At 59.1% G+C, this 20,037-nt stretch overlaps 1 long non-coding RNA gene across 1 annotated transcript; it reads right to left on the bottom strand.

Moving 5' to 3' along the window:
• Positions 1-18,627: 18,627 nt before the first annotated feature.
• Positions 18,628-19,255, bottom strand: LOC139604516 (uncharacterized). Its single transcript, XR_011684002.1, has 3 exons — positions 19,161-19,255; positions 18,990-19,069; positions 18,628-18,904 (listed from the first exon to the last, which is right to left on the bottom strand). It is a non-coding gene; the product is annotated as an uncharacterized lncRNA (long non-coding RNA).
• Positions 19,256-20,037: the final 782 nt, after the last annotated feature.

Below are 20,037 nucleotides of genomic sequence, written 5' to 3'. Positions count from 1 at the left end.
CAGGGCCAGTGAGGGGCTGGGGACAGCGGGGTGGGGCCATGGCATCCCCCAAGGACTCACCAGCGAGGCCGAGGGTCTGGGCTGGAAGGGAGAAGGGACAGGGCTGGGTGGGGGTGGCACCATGGGGACAGAGGCACGATGGCACTGGGGGTGGGGGCTGTCCCCAGAAGGTCTCAGTGGGGGCACTGGGGTGGCAAATATGTCTCGAGGACAGGGACACAGCAGCCAACCCCTGCTTAGGCATGGGGACCCTGTGCTGGCACAGGTTACCCCTGCCAGCCCCACAGACACATCCCCACGGCCCTGTGCCCATGATCCCATTTTGGTGGCACCTGTCCCCATGGCCCAAACACAGGGTGCTTGTCCCCTTGTCCCTGTCCCTGCATGTCTGTGTCCCTGTCCCCACAGCTGCCCCGGCCCCAAGGTTCCTTCTGCCACATCATTGTCCCAACATCTCCATCCCATGCTCCTGTGCACTCATCCCAGTTCCCCTGTTCCTGTCCCCCTTTTCCTGTCCCCACGGCCATCCCACAGCTCTGGTCACACTGGGCTCCATGCCCTGGTGGCCCTGGGGTTCTCAAGGAACTGCGCAGCCCCCCTGTGCCCCCTACCCACTCATCTCTCCCTCACCAGGGCCCATCCCCAGGGCGTCAGACGCCTGCCCAGGGCACTCACCCCACAGGAGCAGCGCCACCTTCCCGGCCATCCCGGTGTCCCCAGCCATGTGCACTGGCTGTCACTCGCTGCCGGGGGTGGCTGTCCCCTGGGTGGTGGCTCTTTGGCCAGAGGGGAAGGAAGCGAGGTCAGGTCTCATCCCCATGTGTAGGTGGCACCTGGTGGGTGCAGGGTGGCCACAAGCTGGGGACAGGCTGTGGGCAGGGTGGGGACAGGCTGGGGACAAGGCTGGGTGGGACAAGGTGGGACATGGGGCTCCCAGGAGTGGGGGGCTCAGGGGGTTTGGGAATGGGGAATGGGTGTCCTGGGGAATGGGAGGTCCCAGGGATGGGGTCCCTGGGAATGGGGGTGCTGAGGAGGGAGAGTCACTGGCAATGGGGGTGCCATGGGAATGGGGTTGCCCAGGGCTGGGGGGACTCAGGGATGGGAGTCCCAGGGGAACGTGGGCTCCAGGGATTTTGGGTCATGGGATGGGGATGCTGGGGGAAAGGGGGGTCCCATGGGAATGGGGGTCCTGGTAGAATCAAGGTCCTGGAGGAAGGAGGATTGCAGGAGATGAAATGAACAGGAGAGGGTTCCTTGGGAATGGGGTCCTGGGCCATGGAGACCTTGGGGAATGTCAGTATTAGGATGGGGGTCCCAGGGAGGGGGGGACACAAGGAAAGGGGGTCCCATGGTTGGTTCCCATGGGAATGGAGGTCCCAGGGATGGGCAATTGCTGGGTGGGCCTGTGGGTCAAAGCGCCTTCCCTGGGTGCCTCAGATTTTGGGGTGACCCAAGCCCAGCACAGGCCCCACAAGGTGCCGAAGGCCTGGGCGTCGCCCCAGAGAGATTCTGAGGGGCTCTGAGTCTATGGAGGTGCCGCAGAGGTGAGAATTCTGTGGGGGAAAAAGGCCTGGCTGTGGTTTGCTCAGCCCTGCAAGAAGCACAAAACCCAATGGGAGCCCAAGCAGTGGCTCTGCGAGGGCCTTTGGTGGTTTTCAGAGCAGGGCTGGCTGGAAATCACCCCTGCAAGGGCAGCTCTGGAGGAAGCAGTCCGGAAATGCAGCAATTGATCACTTTGTCCCTAGCAGCAAGGGTCTGAGATAGCTCCCTAACTTCTGCAAACACAATAATGTTTTGCACAACAACCTGACTGGGTCCCTCCTCCTTCCTGTCTCAAACCTGAAGCCCTTTGGAATGTCCTGGGAAGAATATTTGGGTTCTTGCTTGGCTGCCAGACAAGAGGGAAAAGTGAGGGAATACAGAGCAGTGGCTCTGCCTGCGGCCGTGGTGGGGCTGTGGGGAGTGACCCTGTCTGGATTCCAGGTGTTCCCAAAGCTGCTCCATCCCTGCCCTCCTCACCTGCACAGGGCACAGGGAATAGACAGGGCTCTGCCCCGCCCCTGCCCCGCCCCTTCCAGGGTCCCTCTCCACTTCCCGGAGCTGTGGGGGCCTTACCCTGGCAACGCTCGGTCCCGACACATCGCGACAGTGGCTTTGGACACGCTGCCACAGTCGGTTCGGACACCCCGGGACCGTCCCGGCACTCGCAGCGCGATGGCAGCTGGGCCCCTTCCCGGTGCTCCGGGACCACCATTGCGGTCCCTCCTTTCCGCAGACCCCACCGCAGAGTCTCTGCTCCCCCCTGTCCCGGGGTCTCCCCTCCGCCGTTTCGCTCCCTCCACGCTCGGGGCTCCCCAGGGGGGTCCCGGTCCCTCCATCCCGGCCCCTCCCACCCGCTGCCCCCCGGCCCCTCCGGCCGCGCCCCCCGACAGCCCCGGGGCCGGCACTGGCAGAGGCTGCCGAGCTCCTGCAGGATGAGACGTTCCTGGGGCAGCGCCGGCTGAGCGGGGCCCGGCTCCCTCACGCCGTCCTTGCCCGCAGCACTCGGGCTCCAGCAGCCCCGGGCTGCTCCTTCGGGATGTGCCGACCACTCCCAGAGTGCTGCCCTTTGTCGGGAACGAGCCCGGGAGCACCCGAATCATCCTCAAGGCCTGGGCCGGGACCTCCTGTGAGGCTGTGCCTGAGGCCTGAGGGGTTTGGGAGCCCCATGGGTGTCACTGCTCCGTCCCAAAATCTGGGGGGAGCAGGAATGGCAAGCGGTGCCCTGTGGCCTTCGTCTGAGCACCCTGCAGAATTCCCAGCACTCCTGCTCCTCTCCATGGCCAGGTGCTGTTCCAGTGGCCCACTTGCTCCAGCTGCTGCTGCCTCAGCCGCAGGATCCCAAAATCCCCAGGAGAGGCACCAGAACCCTGTGTTTGTGCACAGGGATGTTTTAGGAGCATGGCTGAACTTTAGGAACTCCAGAACTAATTATAACACCTCCTTAAGGGTCTGCTGGTCCCTGAGCAGAACAGGGGCATTAGCCCAACTAGATCCAATTTCTCCACATTTTTCCCTCCCAAGGCACTGCTCCCGGCCAGGGCTGTCCCTGTGCTCCAGCGGCAGCTGCAGAGCCCTTGGAATTGTGGCTCTGCTCTCCATCTGCTCTTCCTTTCCCTGCAGATGCTGTGTGGGGACCAGCAGTGGCCCAGGAAGAGGAGGGAGTCCAAATGTGCTCTGGAGCCCCCAGAGGAGCCCAGGCAGAGCCAGGACTGAACATCAGATTTCCTCAACATTCCAGAGCAATTCAACATTTGCAGATTGGCTGTGACAGGGCTGAAAGAGGAAAAGGGAGAGAAAGGCTGAGGATTTGCAGGAATTGTGATGTAAAACCACCAGAGGTGCTGCTGTGGACCCAAAACCTGTCAAGGGTCAGGTGCTGCTTTCCTTCCATTCGGGATCATAGAGCGGTTGCAGGTGTTGTGCAGGGCGTGTGCCTGGCCCCGGGACACTGCTACGCTGCCAGTGGGCAATAGGATCCAACCTGCTGCCTTGGCGGCTTCTGCCCGCTGCCGGTGGTGGTGCCGCGACCGATTGGTGGCCGTGAGTTTGCAAAAGGAGCGATTTGCCCTCCTCCCTCCCGCCCGAAGCCGCCATGGCCCCTGAGGGGATGGAGCTGGAGCGGGGCGGCCCCTGCTGGCCTGGAGTGCTCCCTGCAGCGCCCCCTGCTGGCCGCGGTTATAACTGCCACAAAAACCAACAGCGCTGAGCGGGAGGGAAAGTTCTGGGTTTGTGTTGTTGCTTCTCTTCTGGTTTATAAATTTCCCGGTAAAGAGCTGCTATTCCTTTTCCTACCTTTTGGTCTGAAAGCCAAATCATTTTGAAATAAAAAAAGAGTTTTAGATGTGGGTCTTCTTTCCATTCCAGGAATGATCCCATTTAACTTGGCAGATATTTCTCATTTAAATGAGTTGCCGAATCCTGAGTTCCAGCCTGGATGGGGCAGACACTCTCAAGAGGAGACACAGTCAGGGACTTGGTCACCTCATGCTCTGCCTTTTAAGCCAGTTGGGCCACCAAGGACCCTCTCCCAAGCTGGCACTCCTGGTCACCCAGCCACTCAGGACCTGGCTTTGGCAGAGCGTCAAACAGTCCCCAGTGTGCTATGGCTGACAGACTGAGGGACAGACGGGGCCCTGTCTCACCAAAAGCAAGGCCTGACCCACCCCTGCCACATGGAGGTGTTCCAAAATGTCTCCAGACATCAAACTTTTCCTGTCTCTGACACCCCACCCTGTGCCATGGCCTGATCCCAACTGCCCTGGAAAAGGGGGAGGCTCCGGAACCCCCACAGGGCCTTTCTGACATCCTCGTGTGGGGAACAGGGCAAAGGAGGGCTTTGGGACAGGAAACAAGAGAATCCAGAGCCTCCTGAAGGCCGCATGGGCCACCAAAGCAAGGAAGGTCCAGGGCCCTGCCAGTTTTACTCTGGTGGAGAAACGTGCTGAGGGAAACATCTGGGGTTTGTTCCTCGTTGTGGCTTTCCCTGGAAATCGGTCCTTGCGTGACCATTTGGACTCTCAACCTTGTTGCGATGGCTGTTGGTTTTATTCTCTCTCTTAGCTGTCGCAGGAAATTGGTCTTCTTTTAGCCCTTTGGGATCTTTGTGCCCCCACGGGGAGGGATTGGGGCAGTTTTTAGTGGCAGCACAGACACGAGTGGGTGCCCATGGGTGGGGACCCCCAGTGCCCCCAGTTCCCCCCAGTGTCACAGCACATTCCCGTAGATGTCACCGGGTTCCCGGGGTCGCCCCTGGGGTCCCCGCAGCTCCGCGTTGGTCACCTGGGGATCCTGAAGGGTGGTGGCACGGGGGGACGCTGCGAGAGACACGGGCTATGGGATCTGGGTGGGGTGACACTGGTGGGTGACGTGTCCCTCTGCGTGTGTCCCTCCGGACTCACCCCCTGCCCTCTTGGTGACCACGACGTGGGTGTACAGCACCTCCCCCTCCTCTGGGGGGGCTGGGGGGGGCCCTGAGGGAATAAAGGGGATGTGGGGGTGTCGCAGACATCTTTCATGAAAAATCCTTTCTTAGGATTTTTCCTTGTGAGAAGCTGCAGTTTTCAGCAACCAAAGTAAACAATGGTTATCTGCTGCTGTGGAATGCAACAGGTGATTGGTCTCCGGTGGGTGTTTGGATTTCTTGACCACTCATGGCAGAGCTGGCTCTTGCTCTGTCTGAGACACAGATCTTTGTTATTCATTCATTCTTTTCTATTCTTAGCTTAGCTAGCTGCTGAAGAAACCTTTCCTTTCTATTGCTTTTTAGTATAGTCTAATGTAACATATATCATAAAATAATAAATCAAGCCTTCTGATCATGGAGTCAACATTCTCGTCTCTTCTTCATCCTGAAAACCCTTGTGACCACAGTCACAATTGGTGACCCCCGACTGAGGAGGACAATCATCACTTGGTGAGACCACCAGAGGAGCATTGCTGCACTGGGTGAGCCCCAAATGTGTGGCATTGATGGTTGCTTCACAAGTGACCACAGAAGTGGATTCTAGCCAGGAGCTGAAGAACTGAAGATCCGAATTTGGACAGAGTTCACAGCAAGGCTGACCACGAAGAGAACCTTCTGAAAAGCCTCCAGGAAGATGTTCAGAAAGCTCAGCAGCACCGTGCAGATAGCCAGAGAGTCCTGGACACTGTCACAAGGTACTGTTGGTTTTTGCCCTCCTGAAGATGAGGCCATTCGCAGTTTGTGGCTGCTCATCTGGAGGACTTCTCCCCTAGAGGATGAGGTTCCATTCTCCCCTTCAGAGGAGAAACTTATTGCCCTCTGGCAAAAATGGGGTGAAGAGGATGGAATTCTCCTGTTGGAGACAGATTTCTATGAGTTCTTTCGATGGGCAAAGCTCTTTGGGTTTTTTACAAATGTGCTATATGCCCTTGATGTGTTTGTCTGGGAGTGTATGGACTCCATTTTCCAATTCTTTTTGGGCCGTGGGTTCGGATGCCCCTCAATTTATCCAACCTTTTTGAAGCTCTTTCTAGTCTTGAAACGGAGAGCAGCTGTTTTTCCCTGGATTGCTAACTGCAAGGGCAAAGCCCCGTTCCCCCCGATTCCGGGGGAAGACCCTTTGGAAGGGGACGATCTGCTGCTTTCCAGCCCCCCTGAACCACAGTGGGGGGGCAAAGTTTCGCCTGCAGCCGAAGTTTTTTTTACTGTGTCTTCGGAGCATGCTCAGACGGAGCCGGTTTCTCCCCCCTCCCGTTGCTCTCAGGGGGGATGGGAGTGGGCGGTGCCACCCCGGCCAGCGCCGCGAGCGCCGCCCCGGCCAGTGCCGCCAGCGCCGCCTCACCCCGCCCCGCGGGTGCGGGCAGTTCCCCGCGCGGCCCGTCCCGCGGCCGCCCCTCCGGCAGAGCCTGTGTGCGCTCCGGCCGCGGTTCCGCCGGCTTCCCTGCCTGCATCTGAGACCTCAGAGACACCGCTTCCCGCAGCTGCGCCGATGTTGCTGGGCAACAGCGATCCACCGCTCCCCCCGGCCGTCCCGCCGCCTTCTGCGACTGCGGTTCCGCGGCCGATGTCAGAGCCCAGCGCAGAAGAAGTTGCCGACCCCGTGCCGCCCCCGCCGCCTCCCCAGGCGGCCCCGCTGCCCGCCCCTGCGGGGACTCCGTCCTCCGTGTCTGCGTCAGAGGCTGCCCTGGAGCCGGCGGCGGCAGCTGCAGCGGCGCCTCCTGCATCCAGCGTGACTTCCTCCCCGAGTTTTTCGGGTTGTCCCGGGGCTGCCCCTACGGGGGGAGCTGGGACAGGGGAAGAGGGCGTCAGCCTGTCCTTCCGTGGAAGAGGCATGGCCCGACAGCTGGCTGTGGGCGCAGCGCGGCTGCCTGTTTTCAAGATCAGCATTCTTGGCGGGTTGGGGGGTGTTTGGTCCGGGGTTTTCCCCTGGGGGATGCGGATCTCTCTGCCGCCCCTCGCGCGCCCCAGCGGCGAGGGGGAGGTGGGTCCCGAAAGTTCTGCCCCTGGTCCCCAGCCCAGAGGGGGTGGAGGTGGTGCCGTGAGGCAGATGGGAGGAACACCTGGTGCATTTGCATCGCAGAGGCAGAGGGCACAGCAGGAATCGAGCATCGCTTGTCTGCTGTGGGGAAAGGACATCCCCAGACCCGAGACGAAGTTTCTCGGGACAGCTTCTGTCTTCCCATTGCCGGCATGCCTCGGTGATTTTGGGGAAAGGAAGCGTTTGGTCACCCCTTCTGCCATTGTACTGGCAGCAGGGTGCAGGTCTGTGCCAATGCAGAGCCTGCCTTGGGGGCTGGGCCTGGGCTGTCTGGCTTGGTTGCTTGGGCCAGGGCCACCTCCCGGCCTCCTGTTGGGTTTGGGGGCTTTGCTTCCCCCTTCTGGTCCTGGGCCACCTTTCAGTGGGCCAGGTCTGGGGTTCCTGATCCTTCCACATGGGCCAGGGCCCCCAAGGGCCTCTCTCTGGCTCCTCTGCTGCTGCTCTTTCCGACAAGAAAAAAAAAAAAAAAAAAATTTAATTGAATAAAAAAGGGTGAAAGAGCTGGCAGCAGCTCAGAGGCATTGAGCAGAGGCATTGAGGAGCCAGGGATTGGCTTCAGCCCAAGTTGTTCAATAAAGGGCTGTGGCAAGACATTTCAGAAATTTTCTCGAAATTCTTTGAAGACTGTCAATGGACATTTGATAACTATTGATGGACTTTTCTGTAGCAAGCCTGTTTCAGGACCAAAAGAAACTTTCAGATATGGCAAAGAGGAACATCTTCAAGCCATGGACTTTTCCTGAAACTCAGCTGCTTGGACTTGAATTTTCTTTGCATTGTTTTTGCATTTTCTTATATTATAGAATTGTTTTAGTGATATGATAGAATTTTATGTTCTACAGGTGAAGAAATTCCCAGTGCATTCCACAGGAGCACTTGAGTGGAGGTTGATTGGCAACAGATAACCTGTCAAGTGTTTGTCTTTTTCTTCGGCATGAGTACAGCAGAGAAAATTACAAACGCTTTTTCCTTTTAATTTAATTAAATAAAAAAAGGTGACATGTCGCAGACATCTTTCATGAAAAATCCTTTCTTAGGATTTTTCCTTGTGAGAAGCTGCAGTTTTCAGCAACCAAAGTAAACAATGGTTATCTGCTGCTGTGGAATGCAACAGGTGATTGGTCTCCGGTGGGTGTTTGGATTTCTTGACCACTCATGGCAGAGCTGGCTCTTGCTCTGTCTGAGACACAGATCTTTGTTATTCATTCATTCTTTTCTATTCTTAGCTTAGCTAGCTGCTGAAGAAACCTTTCCTTTCTATTGCTTTTTAGTATAGTCTAATGTAACATATATCATAAAATAATAAATCAAGCCTTCTGATCATGGAGTCAACATTCTCGTCTCTTCTTCATCCTGAAAACCCTTGTGACCACAGTCACATGGGGGAGGGAATGGGAGGTCTTGGGGGTTGGGGAAAATGGAGAGGGGTTGGTTTGAGCCTCCCACTCACCTTTCCTGCTGCTTCCTGGCAGCTTCAAAGGAAGGAGGGGATGGGTGACGGTGGGGTCCCAGGGCCCTGAATATTATCAGGATTCCTAAACTCCCAAGGTACCCCCAAGAATCCCCGAAGCCACCCAGAAATCATTAAACTCTCCCAACCCCCTGACCAAGTCAGCCTCAAGAACCCAAAGCCTGCCAGGGACAGAAAAACCCATCACCCCCAGGGCCCCTGAAAGAAACCCCAACATCCATGCAGGACCTTCCAGCACCTCACCATACTCCACAGGTCCCCCAGACAAGGTCACAATTTTGGGGCTGGGGTGCTTCCCTATTGTTCCCCAACTCTGGGGGCCTCAGGAGCTCCCTGGGACCCCCATCCACCCACTGTCACCCACCCACACGGTGCCACACAATGACACCCACGAGCAGAGCAGGAACAAAAGGGCCCCACTGACCCCTGCGGCCACTGCAAGAAACAGAGGGGGACACATCAGGGTCACCCATGACCCCAGGGGTCCTGCACCCTACAGTGACCCCGTGTAAACCCACCTATGTCCCTGTGTGTCTCTTTGTCCCGCGGTTTCACCTCCAGGGCCAGCTCAGGGCTGAGTGCCCGGAACACACAGTGCCTGTCCTGTCCCAGCTGGTTGGTGGCCACGCACTGGTAGGTGCCCCAATGTCCCACACTGATGTCCCTGAGCTCCAGGAGGGGACCCTGGGCCACCTCCTGCCTGTTGTGCAGCCAAGTGAAGGTGACAGGGGCTGAGCCCACCTGCACTGGGCAGTGAAGGGTCATGTTGTCACCTGCATGCACCTAGCGTGACAGGGGACTGGGAGTGATGGTGGCATTGGCCACAGGCACTGCGGGGACAGAGACAGGGCTGAGGCCACAGGGAGGGGCTGGCAGCCGGTGTGGGGGGATAGGGACAGGGGGGATGGATGTGGTGGGGGATTTTGGCTATGGGGTCACACCACAGAGGGGCAAGGGGACAAGGGGAGTGATGGAAGGACCCAAGAAAGGGGTCAGGGGGACATGGAGGTACCCAACCAGAAGACACAAGCAGGCTGTGGGGGCTCCCCATGCCCATCCCCACACTCACTGTGCACCGTGACCTGGAGCTGGGCACTGCTATTCCACACGGCCCCTCCTCAGAGTGCACCTGGCAGCTGTAATTCCCCAAGTGGGAGACCCCCAGGGCTGGCACCAGCAGCTGCGGGGACCCCTGCGCATCCCCCACCACCTGCCTGTCCCGGTAGAACACGTGCAGGAGGGGGGCCAGGGGCCACAGGGGGCTGGGGGTGCTGAGGCAGCTGAGAGTCAGGGGGGACCCCAGGGTGGGCTTGGGGGGACCCTCCAGCACAGGCAGCAGAGGGGAGGGGGATTTGTGAGCCTGAGTCCCTGGGGAGGGGCTGTGGAGTTGTCACGGTGGCAGCTGTCGGGTGCTCACCGTGCCCTGTCACTGTCACTGGCGCTGACTCCTTCCACCCCCAGCATTTCACCCAGGCTTTGCAGCAATAGCTGCCACTGTGGTTCAGCTGCAGCGGGGACAGGGACAGCTTGGTCCAATTGGGGACCACCTGCAGCTCTTTCTCCTCATGGTAGAAGGACACCGAGTTGACCGTTCTGTTCTGCCAGCCCCAGCAGCGCAGTGTCACCGTGTCCCCCTCCTGCAGTGCCCATGCTGGCACCTGCAGCACCAGCCACTCTGGGGGACAGAGGGGTCCTGTCACATCTCACCAGCGCGGCCGAGGGTCTGGGCTGGAAGGGAGAAGGGACAGGGCTGGGTGGGGGTGGCACTGTGAGGACAGCAGCATGAGGGCACAGGGTGTGGTGTCTGTCCCCAAAAGGTCTCTGTGGGGGCACTGGGGTGGCAAATATGTCTCGAGGACAGGGACACAGCAGCCAAGCTGTGTCCCCGTGCTGGTACAGGTCACCCCTGCCAGCCCCACAGTGACATTCCCATGGCCCTGTGCCCATGGTCCCATTCCGGTGGCACCTGTTCCCATGGTGCATCAACATGGTGCTTGTCCCCTTGTTCCTGTCCCTGCATCCCTGTGTCCTTGTCTCCACAGCTGCCCCAGCCCCAAGGTTCCTTCTGCCATATCCTTGTCCCCACACCTCCATCCTCCTGTCCCTGTCTCCATATACCAGTTCCCCTGTTCCTGTCCCCCTGTTCCTGTCCCCAAAGCCACCCCAGAACTCTGGTCACACTGGGCTCTTTGCCCTGTTGGCATTGGGGACATCAGGGGACCCCGCAGCCCCCCTGTGCCCCCTCCCCTCTGTATCCCTGGGGTGTCAGGCCCGTGCCCGGGTCACTCACCCCACAGGAGCAGCGCCACCTTCCCGGCCATCCCGGTGTCCCCAGCCATGTGCACTGGCTGTCACTCGCTGCTGTGGCCACCGCTCCCCTGGCTGGCGGCTCTTGGGATGAAGGGGAAGGAAGCGAGGTCACGTCTGTCCCCATGTGTAGGTGGCCCTTGGTGGGGGCAGGGTGGGGACAGGCTGGGGACAAGGGTGGATGGGACACAGTAGGACATGGTGTTCCCCGGAGTGGGGGCCTCGGTGGGTTTGGGGAGGCAGGAATGGGGTCACTGGGAAATGGGGGTGGTGAGGAGGGGGAATGTCCGGCAATGGGTCTGCCATGGGAATGAGCGTCCCTATAGCTGGGGGGACTCAGGGATGGGAGTCCCAAGGGAATGTGGGCTCCAGGGATTTGAGTTCATGGGATGGGGGAATGGTGGGTCCTAGGAGGATTTCAGGGGATGGAATGAACGGGAGGGGTTTCCTTGGAAATGGGGTTCTGGGCCATGGAGATCCTGGGGAATGTCAGTATTGGGATGGGGGTTGCAGAGTGGGTGGGACATAAGAAATGGGGGTCCCATGTTTCGGTTCCCAGACAAATGGGGGCGCCAGTGGCTGGGTGAGCCCATGGGTCGTAGCTCCTTCCCTGGATGCCTCCGATTTTGGGGTGATCCAGAGCTCAACATAGCCCCCAGAAGGTGCCGGCGGTGTGGGGATTACCACAGACAGATCCCGAGGGGCTCTGGGTCTGTGCCCCTCCAGACCCCAGTGATTTTTCCCTCTCTTTATTCCATTTTCATCATTTTACCCCTCAATTTCAGAAACCCCCAGTTTGTGCCTTGATGATCCTGGGGGGCACCTGAGCAGGGAACAGCTTGGGGGAAGCCCTGGGTGGGGGAAGCAGGGGTGAGGGGTCTGCAGGGAGGGCTGGGGAGGCTGTGGGGGATGGGGGAGTGCAGCTTTTACCGCCCCAAAGCTTTCACTTTCTCTGTACTGCGGCAGAAGGAAGAGGCTGTTTGACACGTTTGTCACACGGAGGGGGGGTTCTGTCCTGGGGGGGCACATCCAGGGGGCTCCTGTCCTGGGGGCTCCTGTCCCAGGGGGCACACATGCTGGACAAGGGGCTCCTGTCCTGGAGCATGGCAGATTCGGAGGGGTCCAGACTTCTCCATTCTTGCTCGTCCCCTGCAGGATCTGAGCCAGCAAAAGCAGCTGGGGAATGGAGCCCCTGGGCAGGAAGGAGCTCCCAAACTCCTGCTCCTTGAAGCCAGTGGCCATCCAAGGGTGGGGCCCAGTCATGACCCAGCCCCACTGCACAGGGATGGCCATTGCCCAGCCCTGCTCTGCCCAGCCCCAGGTGGCAGCCAGGCCCTGAGGGTCCCCCCTGCCCCCTTGGCTTTGATTCTGGCAGCTTTAGAGCTGCTGCAGAGGTGAGAATTCTGTGGGTGGAAAAAGGCCCTGCCTGTGGTTTGCTCAGCCCTGCAAGAAGCACAAAGCCCAAAAGGAGCCCAAGCAGTGGCTCCGTGAGGGCCTTTGATAGTTTTCAGAGCAGGGCTGGCTGGAAACCTCCCCTGCAGGGGCAGCTGAGAGGGGACCAGTCCAGCAATTGATCATTTCTTCCTCTTGGGAAGGGACTGACAGAGGCCCAGAACAACTGCAAATCCTACAACAATCTGCTCAAGAACTGGACCTTGACCATTGTCCTTGAACCAAACCTGCAGGCCTCAGGATCCTCATGGAAAGAATGCTTGGATTTGGATTGTAGTGGCCAGATAAGAGAGGAATGTATGGAAATATCAGTCAGTGGATCTGCCTGTGGTCATGGAAAGGCTGTGGGGAGTGTCCCTTGCCTGGATTCCAGGTGTGCCCAAAACTGCTCCATCCCTGCCCTCCTCACCTGAGTGAAAGGCTGAGGATTTGCAGGAACTGTGGAGTAAAGGCACCAGAGGTGCTGCTGTGGACCCGAGACCTGCCTGGGGTCAGGCGCTGCCTTCCTTCCATTTGGGATCATGGAGAGCGGTCGCGGGTGTTGCGCAGGGCGTGTGCCTGGCCCCGGGACACTGCTACGCTGCCAGTGGGCACTGGGATCCAACCTGCTGCCTTGGCGGCTTCTGCCCGCTGCCGGTGGTGGTGCCGGGACCGATTGGTGGCCGTGAGTTTGCAAAAGGAGCGATTTGCCCTCCTCCCTCCTGCCCGAGGCCGCCATGGCCCCTGAGGGGATGGAGCTGGAGCGGGGCGCCCCCTGCTGGCCGGGAGTGCTCCCTGCAGCGCCCCCTGCTGGCCGCAGTTATAACTGCCACAAAAACCAACAGCGCTGAGCAGGAGGGCAAGTTCTGCGTTTGTGTTGTTGGTTCTGTTCTGCTTTATAAATTTCCTAGGAAACAGCTGTTATTCCTTTTCCTACCTTTTGGTCCGAAAGCCAAATAATTTTGAAATGAAAAAAAGAGTTTTAGATGTCGGTCTTCTTTCCATTGCAGGAATGATCCCATTTAACTTGGCAGATATTTCTCATTTAAACGAGTTGCCGAATCCTGAGTTCCAGCCTGGATGGGACAGACACTCTCAAGAGGAGACACAGTCAGGGACTTGGTCACCTCATGCTCTGCCTTTTAAGCCAGTTGGGCCACCAAGGACCCTCTCCCCAGCTGGCACTTCTCGTCACCCGGCCACTCAGGAGCTGGCTTTGGCAGAGCATCACACTGTCCCCAGTGTGCCATGGCTGACAGACTGAGGGAGAGACGGGGCCCTGTCTCACCAAAAGCAAGGCCTGACCCACCCCTGCCACATGGAGGTGTTCCAAAATGTCTCCAGACATCAAACTTTTCCTGTCTCTGACACCCTACCCTCTTCCATGGCCTGATCCCGACTGCCCTGGAAAAGGGGGAGGCTCCAGAACCCCCACAGGGCCTTTGTGACATCCTCGTGTGGGGAACTGGGCAGGGGAGGGCTTTGGGACAGGGAACAAGAGAATCCAGAGCCTCCTGAAGGCCACTTTGGCCATCAAAGCAAGGAAGGTCCAGGGCCCTGCCAGTTCCTCTGGTAGAGAAACGTGCTGAGGGAAACATCTGGGGTTTGTTCCTCGTTGTGGCTTTCCCTGGAAATTGTTCCTTCTGTGATCCTTTGGACTCTCAACCTTGTTGCGGTTGCTGTTGGTTTCATTCTCTTGTTGCTTTTACAGCAAATTATTCTTCTCTCAGCCCTTTGGCATCTTTGTTCCTCGATGGTGTGCAGGAGGGGCAGTTTTTAGTGGCAGCACAGACACGAGTGGGTGCCATGTGGGGACCCCCAGTGCCCCCAGTTCCCCCCAGTGTCACAGCACATTCCTTTAGATGTCACCAGGTTCCCGCGGTCGCCCCTGGGGTCCCCGCAGCTCCGCGTTGGTCACCTGGGGATCCTGGAGGGTGGTGGCACGGGGGGACGCTGTGAGAGACACGGGCTGTGGGATCTGGGTGGGGTGACACTGGTGGGTGACGTGTCCCTCTGCGTGTGTTCCCCCCGTACTCACCCCCTGCCCTCTTGGTGACCACGACGTGGGTGTACAGCACCTCCCCCTCCTCTGGGGGTGCCGGGGCATGCGGGGGCGACTGAGGGAATAAAGGGGATGTGGGGGAGGGAATGGGAGGTCTTGGGGGTTGGGGAAAATGGAGAGGGGTTGGTTTGAGCCTCCCACTCACCTTTCCTGCTGCTTCCTGGCAGCTTCAAAGGAAGGAGGGGATGGGTGATGGTGGGGTCCCAGGGCCCTGAATATTATCAGGATTCCTAAACTCCCAAGGTACCCCCAAGAATCCCCGAAGCCCCCCAGAAATCATTAACCTCTCCCAACCCCCTGACCAAGTCAGCCTCAAGAACCCAAAGCCTGCCAGGGACAGAAAAACCCATCACCCCCAGGGCCCCTGAAAGAAACCCCAACATCACTGCAGGACCTTCCAGCACCTCACCATACTCCACAGGACCCCCAGCCAAAGTCACAATTTTGGGGCTGTGGGTGCTTCCCTATTGCTCCCCAACTCTGGGGGCCTCAGGAGCTCCCTGGGACCCCCGTCCCCGTTTTCACCTACCCACACAGTGCCACCGGTGCCAGGCCACAATGACACCCACAAGCAGGAGCAGGAACAAAAGGGATCCACCGACCCCTGCGGCCACTGCAAGAAACAGAGGGGGACACATCAGGGTCACCCATGACCCCAGGGGTCCTGCACCCTACAGTGAACCTGTGTAAACCCAACAATGTCCCTGTGTGTCCCTTTGTCCTGCGGTGTCACCTCCAGGGCCAGCTCAGGGCTGAGTGCCCAGAACACACAGTGCCTGTCCTGTCCCAGCTGGTTGGTGGCCATGCACTGGTAGGTGCCCCAATGTCCCACATTGATGTCCCTGAGCTCCAGGAGGGGACCCTGGGCCACCTCCTGCCCATTGTGCAGCCAGGTGAAGGTGACAGGGGCTGAGACCACCTGCACTGGGCAGTGAAGGGTCATGTTTTCACCTGCATGCACCTGGCGTGACAGGGGACTGGGAGTGATGGTGGCATTGGCCACAGGCACTGTGGGGACAGAGACAGGGCTGAGGCCACAGGGAGGGGCTGGCAGCCGGTGTGGGGGGATAGGGACAGGGGGGATGGATGTGGTGGGGGATTTTGGCTATGGGGTCACACCACAGAGGGGCAAGGGGACAAGGGGAGTGATGGAAGGACCCAAGAAAGGGGTCAGGGGGACATGGAGGTACCCAACCAGAAGACACTAGCAGGCCGTGGGGGCTCCCCATGCCCATCCCCACACTCACTGTGCACCGTGACGCGGAGCCAGGTGCTGCTATTCCACACATCCCCTCCTCAGAGTGCACCTGGCAGCTGTAATTCCCTGAGTGGGAGACCCCCACAGCGGGCACCAGCAGCTGCGGGGACCCCTGCGGGCCCCCCACCACCAGCCTGTCCCGGTAGAACACGTGGGGGGCCTGGGGCTGCAGGGGGCTGGGGGTGCTGAGGCAGCTGAGAGTCATGGGGGGCCCCAGGGTGGGCTTGGGGGGACCCTCCAGCACAGGCAGCAGAGGGGAGGGGGATTTGTGAGCCTGAGTCCCTGGGGAGGGGCTGTGGAGTTGTCACGGTGGCAGCAGTGGGGTGCTCACCGTGCCCTGTCACTGTCACTGGCGCTGACTCCTTCCACCCCCATTGTTTCACCCAGGCTTTGCAGCAATAGCTGCCACTGTGGTTCAGCTGCAGAGGGGACAGGGACAGCTCGGTCCAATTGGGGACCACCTGCAGCTCTTTCTCCTCATGGTAGAAGGATACTGAGGTGACCGTTCTGTTCTGCCAGCCCCAGCAGTGCAGTGTCACCGTGTCCCCCTCCTGCAGTGCCCATGCTGGCACCTGCAGCACCAGCCACTCTGGGGGACAGAGGGGTCCTGTCAATTCTCAGGCATCTGGAGGGTCCCCATGTCACAAGGATGCCCCCACACAAGCTGGGGACAGGCTGTGGGCAGGGTGGGGACAGGATGGGGACAAGGCTTGGTGGGACACAGTGGGACATGGGGCTTCCAGGAGTGTGGGGGGCTCAGGGGGTTTGGGGATGTGGGGATGGGCGTCCAGGGGAATGGGGAGTCTCAGGGATGGGGTCCCTGGGAATGGGGGTGCTGAGGAGGGGGAGTCACTGGGAATGGGGGTGCCCAGGGCTGAGGGGACTCAGGGATGGGAGTGCCAGAAGAATGTGGGCTCCAGGGATTTGGGGTAATGGGATGGGGATGCTGGGGGAATGGGGGATCCCGTGGGAATGGGGGTTCCAGAGAGAATCAAGATGCCAGGGGAAGGAGGATTTCAGGGGATGGCATGAACAGGAGAGGGTTCCTTGGGAACGGGGGTCCTGGGCCATGGAGATCCTGGGGAATGTGAGTACTGGGATACGGCTTCCAGAGAGGGGGAGACATAAGAAATGGGGTACCCATGATTTGATTTCCAGGGGAATGGATGTGCCAGGGATGGGCAATTGCTGGATGGGCCCATAGGTCTCAGCTCCTTCCCTGGGATCCTCAGATTTTGGGTCACCCAGAGCCCAGCACAGCCCCCACAAGGTGCCGGCGGCCTGGGGGTCACCCAAAACAGATTCCGAGAGGCTCTGGGTCTGTGGAGCTGCTGCAGAGGTGAGAATTCTGTTGGTTGAAAAAGGCCTGGCTGTGGTTTGCTCAGCCCTGCAAGAAGCACAAAGCCCAAAGGGAGCCCAAGCAGTGGCTCTGGGAGGGCCTTTGATGGTTTTCAGAGCAGGGCTGGCTGGAAAGTGCCCCTGCAGGGGCGGGCACCTGTGAGGGAACCAGTCCGGAAATGCAGCAATTGTTCATTTGTTGCTCTTTGTAAGGGACAGAGAGAACCACAAAACTACTGCACGACCTACAACATTCTGCTCAACAACCTGACCGGGACCATCCTTCTTGAACAAAACCTGCAGCATTCAGGAACCTCCTGGAAAGAATGGGTTTGGGTTTGGAATGTGTCCACCAGATAAGAGGGAAAGCTGTGGGAATACCGAGCAGGGGCTCTGCCTGCGGCCATGGTGGGGCAGTGGGGAGTGACCCTGTCTGGATTCCAGGTGTCCCCAAAGCTGCTCCATCCCTGCCCTCCTCACCTGAGTGAAAGGCTGAGGGTTTGCAGGAATTGTGGTGTAAAGCCACCAGAGGTGCTGCTGTGGACACAACACCTGCCTGGGATCAGGCGCTGCCTTCCTTCCATTCGGGATCATGGAGAGCGGTCACGGGTGTTGTGCAGGGCGTGTGCCTGGCCCCGGGACACTGCTACGCTGCCAGTGGGCACTGGGATCCAACCTGCTGCCTTGGCGGCTTCTGCCCGCTGCCGGTGGTGGTGCCGGGACCGATTGGTGGCTGTGAGTTTGCAAAAGGAGCGATTTGCCCTCCTCCGTTCCGCCTGAGGGCGCCACGGCCCATGAGGGGATGGAGCTGGAGCGGGGCGGCCCCTGCTGGCCGGGAGTGCTCCCTGCAGCGCCCCCTGCTGGCCGCGGTTATAACTGCCACAAAAACCAACAGCGCTGAGCGGGAGGGAAAGTTCTGGGTTTGTGTTGTTGCTTCTCTTCTGGTTTATAAATTTCCCGGTAAAGAGCTATTATTCCTTTTCCAACACTTTTGCCTGGAAGCCCCATCATTTTTGAAATTAAAAAGATTTTTAGACATTTGTCTTCTTTCCATTCCAGGAACATTCTCACTTTCCTTGGTAGATATTTCTCATTTAAATGAGTTGCCAGCTGCTGGCTTCCAGCGTGGATGGGACAGACACGGTCAGGGACTTGGCCACCTCATGCTTTGTCCTTTGAGCCAGTTGGGCCACCAAGGACCCTCTCCCCAGCTGGCACTCCTGGTCACCCAGCCACTCAGGAGCTGGCTTTGGCAGAGCATCACACTGTCCCCAGTGTGCCACGGCTGACAGACTGATGGACAGGCGGGGCCCTGTCTCACCAAAAGCAAGGCCTGACCCACCCGTGCTACACACAGGTGTTCCAAAATATCTCCAGACATCAAACTTTTCCTGTCTCTGACACCCCACCCTGTGCCATGGCCTGATCCCAACTGCCCTGGGAAAGGAGGCGGCTCCAGAATCCCCACAGGGCCTTTGTGACATCCTCGTGTGGGGAACAGGGCAGAGGAGGTGTTTGGGATAGGGGAGAAGAGAATCCAGAGCCTCCTGAAGACCACTTTGACCATCAGAGCAAGGAAGGTCCAGAGCCCTGCCAGGTTCCTCTGGTGGAGGAAACCTCCTGGGGGAAATGTCTTGGGTTTGTTCCTTATTGGGGGCTTTGCCTGGAAATTGTTCCTTGTGTGGCAATCTGGACACTTAACCTTGTTGCTGTTTCTGTTGGTTTTATTCTCTCTCATTGCTGTTTCAGGAAAGTATTCTTCTTTCAGTCTTGTGGGATCTTTGTGCCCTCACGGGGAGGGATTGGGGCAGTTTTTAGTGGCAGCACAGACACGAGTGGGTGCCCATGGGTGGGGATCCCCAGTGCCACCAGTTCCCCCCAGTGTCACAGCACATTCCCGTAGATGTCACCAGGTTCCTGCGGTCGCCCCTGGGGTCCCCACAGCTCCGCGTAAGTCACCTGGGCATCCTGGAGGGTGGTGGCACAGGGGGATGCTGCGAGAGACACGGGCTGTGGGATCTGGGTGGGGTGACACTGGTGGGTGACGTGTCCCTCTGCGTGTGTCCCCCCCATACTCACCCCCTGCTCTCTTGGTGACCATGACATGGGTGTACAGCACCTCCCCCTCCTCTGGGGGGGCCGGGGGATCCGGGGGGGCCCTGAGGAAATAAAGGGGATGTGGGGGAGGAAATGGGAGGTCTTGGGGGTTGGGGAAAAATAGGGAGTGTGTGGTTTGAGCCTCCCACTCACCTTTCCTGGTTCTTCCTGGCAGCTGCAGAGGAAAGAGGGGAGGGGTGACTCTGGGGTCTCCAGGGCCCTGACTGCTCTCAGGATTCCTGAAGTCCCATGGGACCCTCAATCTTCAACAGGACCCTCATGCATCTCTGGAGCTCCCCAGAATTCATGAACATCCTCAGTGCCCCAAATCAACTCAGCCTTAAGTACCCAAAGCCCAGGAGGGACAGAGACCCCCCCAAACACACCCAAGGCCCCTGAAAGAACCCTCAACATCCCTGAACAACCATCCAGCACCTCCCCAAGCTCTACAGCAGCCCCAGCCAATGTCACAACTCTGGGATTGTGAATGCCACACTATCGTTCCCCTATTATGGGGGCCTCTACAGTCCCCTGGGACCCCCGTCCCCCCATTGTCACCCACCCACACGGTGCCACCAGTTCCAGGCCACAATGACGCCCACGAGCAGGAGCAGGAACAAAAGGGCCCCACTGACCCCTGCGGCCACTGCAAGAAACAGAGGGGGATCATTCAGGGTCACCCATGACCCCAGGGGTCCTGCACTCCCTGGTGACCCTGTGGGACCCCACCTGTATCCCTGTGTGTCCCTGTGTCCTGCAGTGTCACGTCCAGGGCACAGGGGGTGATGGTGGCATTGGCCACGGGCACTGCGGGGACAGAGACAGGGCTGAGGGCACAGGGAGGGGCTGGCAGCTGGTGTGGGGGGACAGGGATGGGGGATGGGTGTGATGGGGGATGTCAGGGATGGGGTCATAACACAGAAGGGTGTGGGCACAAGGGGAGTAATAGAAGGACCAAGGAAATTTTTGTTGGGGACTTGGAGATGCCCAATCAGGGGACCCGAGGTGTCTGTGGGGGCTCCCTGTGCCC

The sequence above is a fragment of the Agelaius tricolor genome, unplaced genomic scaffold (assembly GCF_023055355.1).
Source record: "Agelaius tricolor isolate 1412-34295 unplaced genomic scaffold, bAgeTri1.0.p SCAF_52, whole genome shotgun sequence".
In the NCBI taxonomy this organism is placed as follows: Eukaryota; Metazoa; Chordata; class Aves; order Passeriformes; family Icteridae; genus Agelaius; species Agelaius tricolor.
This window is presented reverse-complemented; position numbering and strand designations above follow the sequence as displayed.